We start from the raw sequence: 9516 nt of genomic DNA, 5'->3' as shown, positions 1-9516 counted from the left end.
TCCCATCATTGTGAGGTTTGAGTGGAGGGGGAGGATGTGGAATTTTGACCGGAAGCTTGCTTGTCAGCATTAAGGGATTGCCTTTGTTGATATCTAGCCTTTTGAAAGGAAGTAGACCAACCAAGGCGATACCCCGAAAAGCAATAACCCTCTAAAAGGCAATTTTACAAAGTGCTGGTTGGCTGCAGCATCTGCGGCCCAATGGCGCAGCCATAAGAAAAGGTGTGCTGCAACTGCCAACATCATCTGCTTGGCTGAAGCTCAGATCAAGTCATGCAAGAAATCTGCCAAATAAATGTGTCCCATATCCATGTTCGGGAACTCAGAAGACAGATGACTATCACAGCCTGATAAAACAGCTATCACCTGTTGAGCTTGGCTAAGGCAAGCTCGCACAGCATAAGAACTGAAAATGGCTGCTTGTAGGGAAAGAGCAAATATCTCAAATGATAATTTCAAAGACAACTCCAATTTTCTATCCTGCACATCCTTTAAGGCTATTCCACCCTTCACAGGCAGGGTGGTCTTTTTGGTGACTGCAGCCAACAAAGAATCTATATTTCACAATTCGCACATGTTTTAACAACCTTGAATAATATTGCGACATCTGCAAATTTAATCACCTCACTCGTCATTCCGATTTCCATGTCAATTATAAATATAGCACCGATCCCTGCGGCACTCCACTGTTCACCTTCCTCCATTGAGAGAAATGACCATTTAACCCTACCCTCTGTTTTCTCTCCAATAACCAATTCCTAATCTACACCAGAATCTTGCCTCCTTTCATTTTCTCAGGAGTCTCCCATGAGGAACTTTATCAAAAGCTTTCTGAAAATCTAGATACACTACATCAACCGGCTCACCTTTATCCACATGTTTATTCAAAGAAATGAAGCAAATTGGTGAGTCAAGACTTCCCTTGGCTGAACCCATGCTGACTCTGTCCCATTAAACCATGTTTGTCTATGTGTTCTGTAATTTCATCCTTTATAATAGTTTCAACTATTTTGCCCGGCACTGACATCAGGCTTACCGGTCTGTAATTTCCAAGATCACTCCTAGAAACCTTTTTAAAAAACGGCATCACATTGGTCACCCTCCAATCTTCAGGTACTACAGACGATTTTAATGACAGGTTACATATTACTAACAGCAGATCAGCAATTTTATGCGTGAGTTCTTTTGAGTACCCTTAGATGTATGCCATCTGGTCCAGGTGATTTACTACTGTTTAATTTGTCAATTTGGCTCAATACATCTTCCATGTTCACTGAGATTTCTTTCAGTTGCTCCACATCATCATCCTTGAAAACCATTTCCGGTACAGGCAGATCTCTTACATCTTCTTCCGTAAAGACCGAAGCATTCATTCAGTTTCTCCGCTATGGCCTTGTCATCCCCGAGTGTCCCTTTTGCTTCTTCGTGATCTAAGGGTCCCACAGATTCCCTCGCAGGCTTTCTGCTTCTGATATACCTGAAAAAGTTGTTATTGTTTTAGCCTTTGTGGCAAGTTTCTCTTCACATTCTCTTTTAGCCTTCTTTATTAATGCTTTGCATCTGACTTGCCAGTGCTTATGCTACTTATTTTCTTCATTTGGGACTTTTTTCCCATTCTTTTAAGGACAATCTTTTGGCTGTAATAGCTTCTTTTACTTCACCTTTTAACCATTCAGACTGTTATTTTCTCTTCTTTCTACCTTTGCAAATACGTGGAATGCATCTGGTCTGGGCTTCCAAGATGTTATTTTTGAATAACATCCATGTCTGATTTAGTGTCTTAACCTTAGCAGCCGATCCTTTTAGTTTTTTTTTAACCATTGTCCTCATTTTATTATAGTTGCCCTTTATGAAAATTAAATGCATGTTTGTCCTTCGCTACCCTTGTAGATGTTTTGACTCTTCATGGAGTGTGATATGTTTGATTTTTTTTTTACCTAGCTGAACTCTCAGCATTTCTGCCTAATAAGGTTGCAGTAGCATTTTTTTTATTTAAATTTTTGAAAATTTCCAAAGAAAATACTGAAGCTTAAATGCATCTAATGGACCGACATAATAGCCTGGACAAAATAACCTTGTAACAAAACAGCCCTTGACAAAATGACCCCTAACAAAACAGCCTTCAAGTATAGTAAAAACTCTGTTTCCCTACCTCTGGAGGTCCAGCATCTCTTCTCCCCCTCTATCCCCTATTCCATCTGAGTTCTCTCTTTTTTCAACTCCCTCTCCAGTGCAGCATCTTTCTCTCCCACCCCCATGTTTTGTCATCTCTGTCCTACTTCCTCTTTTCCTGCATTCTGGCATCTCTTTTCCCCCTTCCCAAGGTCTGGAAATGCATCTCTTACCCTTCCTTCCAACTCACCTCCCAACATAGTCCAGCATGTCTCCCTCTTCCTCCTGCCAACCCTCTGCGCTCTATTTCCCTCGACCTTTCCCCCTCTAGCAATCCTCCAACATTCCTGTGGTCCACCGGCAGCGTCAACAAGCTGCTTCGGCTGGCCCCAGAAGCGTTCTATTGTGTCCTGCCTGCATTGACATAGGAAGTTTGTATCAGATGAGGCAGAACACAATAGAAGAAACGCTTCCAGGGCTGGCCAAAGCAGCTTGTTTTCCTTGTTTGTGTAGCTGGCGGCCCACAGGAATGTTGGAGGATCGCTGGGGGTGGGGGGAGGGTAAGAGAGATACCCGACCACGCAGGGCAAGCAGGAGGAAGAGGGAGACATTCAGTGAGCACTGAAACTAAGGTGGCAAAGGAAAGACATACCTCAGCTGAAAGTAGCAGTGGGACTCAGAAAGACACACATTTGCAGCAGCAGGAACAGGTAAAATATTCAGTGATGGGCCCTTTTGTAAGGAGCCAAATTGTGGCCAGGTCCTTTTGTAAGGGTTCAATTTGCCAGGGGCTTTTTTTTTTTTTTAAATCGGGGCTATTTAGTGTTTGGGCTTTTTTTGTCTGGGCTGTTTTGACCAGGTACCAGCTACCAGTACAACCATAGCTCTGACATTATAAGCTGTGATATAACCTTTGTGTCAAGCCTAGACATAAAGAAAGGAATTGCAGTACGGTAACCAATTTGATAGTGCACATTTGTTGGCAACAGACTCAGGGTCAAAATAAAAAATACAGCTTGGGCATTAAGGCCTTTAGTTTGTTCCAAATAGGCAGCTAAAGTTCTCTTGTATTTTCACCTTTTGTGGCATACAGCTTTGGGAAAAACACTGGCAAAACAACTGACTGATTAAGGTAGAATTCAATCACCACCTTAGAAAGGAACCTTGCATGAAAGCACAGAACCACCTGTTGTAGAAGTTAGTAAAAGATGGATTAGTTACTAGTCTGGTGTTCACTAACTCCCTTGCAAAGAAGTTACTGCCACAAAAAAAAAAATAGGACCTTCAGTTTAGGAGTTTCAACTCACAGGTATGCAGTGGCTTGCAAGCTTTCATTAACTGGGTCAGGACAAAGTAGAAGCCCTATGATACTGTGGAAGACTTGAATAGAAGCAAACAACTAACCCATCCATGAGCCATTTCTCATAATGTGCCTCCCCTGTGAAACAAGCTACCAGTTGCATTATCTAATGCAGATAATTTTGGTGATTTTTAAAGGCCTATTTATTTAGAAGTGCTTATTTTTGTTAACCTTTTCTTAATTTCTATTTGTTTCTTCTGAGTTTGTGCATTTTTATGTATTCGTTTATTGTAAATGTTTGATTGTACCGTCTTGACCCACAGTGATTTGGCAGGTTATAAGCCTTGTAAATAAGGGCTTGTGATACTGTGAGCGAGGGTGGAGTGTAGACCTTCAGAATAACACAGCCGGGCAAGGTTGCAAACAGGAAAATAAAACTTTATTAAAGTAACTCTGGGTTCTGTTACTTCACAGACAACAGGTAAAGTCTCTTATCTTCAGAGGCAAAACAGACTTTTCATGGGCTGTGGCCAAACAGGTTCCAAAACACATCCTATGACCTGTATCTACCACGCCCCAAACTTATTTTATAGTTTCTCTCTCTCTCTCTCGATAGTATATTTCTCTCACCTATGGAATTCCAGGTCTGGCTCTAGCCAGACCTTGGAGCAAGGCTCAAAAATCTTCAAACAACAGATTGGCTTACCTCAGCAAAATTACTCTCGCTCTCTCCCAGGACCTCTGTATTAGGTTGCTGTCTCTCTCTCCCCTTGCACCTGGAGACTCTCACTCTCTCTCTGTGGAGCCTCCTACACCTGGAGTGCCTCAAGTCTCTTCTCTGGGCCTGTCTGTTCTGAGCTGCAGGAATGCTTTGACCTTTTGATCACTGTCAAGCTCCACCTTCCAGGTCAACCAGTCCAACATTCTTCTGCTCATTTGCCTCTGCAGTTCAGTTTCTGGCACAGCAGGTTTAGCACCTCCTGCCATGCAGTGGCTGAACTGCAACCTCAGCGTTAAAGAGTTTTTGGGGATGCCTAGCCCTATGGCCCTCACTCTCTCACAGGGCTGTGAAGAAATGGGTTTACCTTCTACATGATGGTCATAAGTGTCAGTTGCACTCAATGTACTCTTACACAGTTAGTTTTTGAAAATGATCCAGATAAATGTACAAAGTATTCAAGCAGTGTTTGTATGTGAGTCAAGAAGGGCCAGGGACTCAATATTGGGGTGCAACAGTGATTTCTGAGCCTATATGATCAGTATTGGAAATTATAAAGTTTTATGGGTCTTTTTATAGAAGGTTCCAGAAGAGGAGGAAACCATATTTGCCTTGATCAATATGGAACTATGAGAATCACCGTTCCCTTCTAAAACTCAGATTGGAAACAATAGTAGGGATATTGGAGGATAGATGTACAGAAGAATTTGTCCTTCAATCTAGGTCCAAAGCAGTGGTTCTGAATCGGTGTGTTGCAGGGCCAGCCGCCTGGCCGACAAAAACAGCAGTGGCTGGGAGGGGATTTTGCTTTGTATTTTTAAAAAATGTTTTAGTGCTAGGGTGTGTTTGGGGGGATGGAGAGTAAGCATGACAAGCATTAACTGATTGGCATGTGCGCCCTTTCCACCTACTAAATAGGTGTCAATAAGAGCTCATATGCTAACGGTCATGCACTAATTTGGAAATTAGTGCCTGGCAATTAATAGGAAAAATGGAAATGCGGCTATTTTACAGCTACAATAGAAGTGGCCTCAGCACATGGAGAAAGGCATGCGCTAATCATAGTGCTGGCCACCTTTTAGCGCAGCTTAGTAAAAGGGCCCCAAAATGACCTGACAGCAAAGGTAAAATAAGTATTGCCATACTGGGACAGACCAAAGGTCCATCAAGCCCAGCATCCTGTTTCCAACAGTGGCCAATCCAGGTCACAAGTACCTGGCAAGATCCCAGAAACAGTACAATACATTTTATGCTGCTTATTCTAGAAAGAAGTGGATTTCCCCAAGTCCTTTAGGAAGCCATCCAAAACTTTTTACACTCCGCTAAGCTAACCACTTTTACCACATTCTCTGGCAACAAATTCCAGAGTTTAATTACACGTTGAGTGAAAAAAAAACTTTCTTCGATTCGTTTTTAATTTACTACTTTCTAGCTTTGTTCCCTGCCCCCTAGTCCTAGTATTTTTGGAACGAGTAAACAAGCAATTCATGTCTACCCATTCCACTCCACTCATTATTTTATAGACCTCTATCATATCTCCCCTCAGCCGTCTTTTCTCCAAGCTGAAGAGCCCTAGCCGCTTTAGCCTTTCCTCATAGGGAAGTCGTCCCATCCCCTTTATCATTTTCGTTGCCCTCCTCTGTACCTTTTTTAATTCCACTATATCTTTTTTGAGATGTGGTGCTAGAATTGAACACAATATTTGAAGTGCAGTTGCACCATGGAGCAATACAAAGGCATTATAAAATCATCATTTTTGTTTTCCATTCCTTTCCTAACATTCTATTTGCTTTCTTAGCAGCCGCTGCGCACTGAGCAGAGGGTTTCAACGTATCATCAACGATGACGCCTAGATCCCTTTCCTGGTCGGTGACTCCTAATGTGGAACCTTGCATTACATAACTATAATTTGGGTTCCTCTTTCCCACATGCATCACTTTGCACTTGCTCACATTAAACGTCATCTGCCATTTAGATGCCCAGTCTCCCAGTCTCATAATGTCCTCTTGTAATTTTTCACAATCTTCTTGAGATTTAACAGCTTTAATAACTGTGTCGTCAGCAAATTTAATTACCTCACTAGTTACTCCCATCTCACGATCATTTATAAATATGTTAAAAAGCAGCGGTCCCAGCACAGACCGCTGGGGAACCCCACTATCTACCCTTCTGCATTGAGGATACTGACCATTTAACCCTACTACTCTCTGTTTTCTATCTTTTAACCAGTTTTTAATCCACAATAGGATTAAAAGTGTTTTATTTTGAATTTAAGTCGAATACATTAGCTTTGGGTAATGTATATCATGAATGTCTTTAAATTTTGTTTAGTAGAAGAGGAAATGTATTTCTGGGTTTTTTTCCCCTCTATTGTGGTACAACAAGCCTAGTTTGACTTCTTGGGGTTCCTAGTTCAATTTTTATATTCATATTTCTATTTCTAATTTTTGCGATCCTTTCTTTGTATTTGGTGAAGTTCTGTTTGTGTTTTGCATGTGACCAAGCTGTTGCATTCTGTTTGCATGTAGTTTCAATGCTGGGTTCGGAACCTAACCCTTACCATTCAGTGAATCCAGACTGCCCCAATTTGACTGCCCCTATCGGACCGACCGTTCACTTGTCTATTAGATTGTAAGCTCTTTGAGCAGGGACTGTCTCTCTTTGTTAAATTGTACAGCGCTGCGTAACCCTAGTAGCGCTCTAGAAATGTTAAGTAGTAGTAGTAGTAACTCTGCAGTAGTCCCACTTGCTCCAGGGCCTTGTGAAATATGTGTAGTGCTCCCTATTCACAGGTAGGGTTCATGTTTTTGTCAGCAAAAATCCAAATCCAAATAAATATTTTTTGAATTATTGGAATTAATGCTACATGTTATATGGTAGGTTTGCTAATTTATGTTGAGTCAGGATTTTTTCAGGTTTTGTACTTAATGTGCCTCATGGTGGAGAGATTTATGTTGCTAGAAAGTAGAAGGCATGGTGATTAGATTTTTTTTTTGTGTGTGTTAACTGCCATGGAGAAATGTGCTAGTCCTGATCTGCACCTATTAGAGGAATTAGGGATTTTGTGGATGCAGAACATGCTTACATTTAACTTATAAGAACTGTTGTATATCATAAAGGCCACGAAAAGGTGCAAACCATACATATTTATAGTTTTTATTTTAATATAGCTATTTTGCTTTTCTTGAGCTGGGAGCAGACTTAAGAGTTGCGAGAGAGTTATAAATGTGCTTTTTCTGAAAAATACCTTTCTAAGGCTGTGGTCTGACATTTGACTTATGCTAACTTGTAATAAGTTGCTGGTCAGCAACTAAGAGCCAGAGGCTCCTATGACTAAGGACATGTGCAGTATCCAAAAGCAGAAGTTAAGTGGGTGTGGGTAAAAACTATAGCCTTAGCAAGAGGGTGGAGGGGGCTAGTATGATGACCGTGCATATCAAGGACATAGGTCAACCCATATCAAATGAAAACTTATGCTTATATGCATGACAGGCCCTAACTGCCAAAATAATAAGGGAATAAAATGATAGAATTTGATGGAACATGATTCATAACAGGAATCAGAATATTCTGGAAAGATGCATATTTATTAGGTAGGGTGGGTAATTATAATTAAGATAATGAAGAAAGGAAGAATAAGTATTTAAGAGGAAACAGAACTGAGGATGGCAAGCCTCAATGTGCATACACTAGCAGGTGGACATATTGACAGCTCCCAGAGAAAAGTTTTTATTTGCTAAATATTATACTGTATTAGGAGTTTATTTGCTACTAATTCAGTAATTACTGATTGGCTTCTTTGACAATTTGAACAAACATTTATTATGTCTAATACTTATGTAGTAGCCAGAGTTTTTCTTGCCTGGAATTCTGCCTGGGGGAGTAAAGATTAACTCGAGGCCAGGAGACCTCCAGAAGGTTACTTCTGTCTCTGAGGCAAGACAGAAAATTCTGATCTGCACCTATTAGGGGAAATAGGGATTTTGTGGATACAGAACACGCTTACATTTAACTTATAAGAACTGTTCCACTGTGTAAGCATCATCTGTCTGGTGTGAAGTCGACTGAAAAATATGTTGAGAATCACTTTGTTAGATTGAACTTTGTAACAAATGCCTTTAAAAACCAGTTTGTATAAAATGTATTTTGACACAATGAACAAAACATTGTAAATTTAAGTGCTGGTACTACTGAAGCTGCTAATAACATAAGATGATGATGGCAGATAAAGGTCAAATAGGTCCATCCAATCAGTCTGGTTGAGATTCTTCCAATTTGGGTAAACAGGCATATAGATACCCATATGTAAGCCGCATTGAACCTGCTATGAGTGGGAAAGTGCGGGGTACAAATGTAACAAATAAATAAATAAATAAATAAATATATCAAGACCTATACTGTGCAACTTAAATAAAATCAATGGATTCCAGAATGTTTCTGCAATTTACAAATAACCAATCAAAACATCTATCTTCTGCCACATGGCTTTGCTACACTAGAAAACATTTTTATTTGCACTAGTTCTTAGAAACACCACCACTAATACAGAGCTTCTCTGGTAAACCTGACCATATCTATTTGATGTCTAATTTATGGTGCTACATCATAATAGAATTGCCTCCTTTCTTATAATCTGGGAATTTTTTGGTAAGTGGAGAGCAATAAACAGTTACATATAGTAAGGATATGAACTTGGAAACCAGAAAGTCTCATATAGATCATTTATTAAGAATGTGCCTGGTCTGGGGGGGAGAGGAGACTGAACAGTATTGGTGGACAATGTTTTTAAAAGTTGGGAGTACTGTGTGTGGCCTGGTGGGAGGGAGGTGGTGGCATAGGGGGTGAAAGGGCTGGAGATTCTGTTACAAAGTGTTAAACTTCACATCTATATGCTATTTTCTCAGTATTATATGTGCAGAAGGAACACTGGACAAAGTTGTGTCATTATGGTTCAATTTGAAAAAAAACTATATATATAGAAAGAGAGATTAGGGCTGCACATTTAATGCATTAAAAATTTTGACGCAAGTTAACAGCAGGTCTCATCCTCATCCAGCATTGCTCCATTTTCCTCTTCACTGTCTGCTATTTCTCTCATCCACTGCAGCGCTAAAGGTATGCTACTTGTCTCACCCGCCCCAAGACTCTTTCTGTAGCATCCTGCATCCTCTGTCAGTTTCCCGTTTCCAGGCAGAACGCTACAGAGAGGCTTGGGGCGGGTAAGAGAAGCAGCTTGCCTTCAAAGGGAAGGAGGGCCCAGAAGTAACAGGAGAGAGAGAGAGAGAGAGAGAGAGAGATGCAGACTGCAGCGGGGGGGGGGGGGGGGGGGGGGGGGGAGGGGAGGCTTTCAGGAATGCAAAAAGAGGACATGGTGCTCCTGGAGAGG

The sequence above is a fragment of the Microcaecilia unicolor genome, chromosome 2 (genome assembly GCF_901765095.1).
Source record: "Microcaecilia unicolor chromosome 2, aMicUni1.1, whole genome shotgun sequence".
NCBI classification, from domain to species: domain Eukaryota; kingdom Metazoa; phylum Chordata; class Amphibia; order Gymnophiona; family Siphonopidae; genus Microcaecilia; species Microcaecilia unicolor.
The sequence above is the reverse complement of the archived record's forward strand: the minus strand, read 5'-3'. Positions refer to the sequence as shown.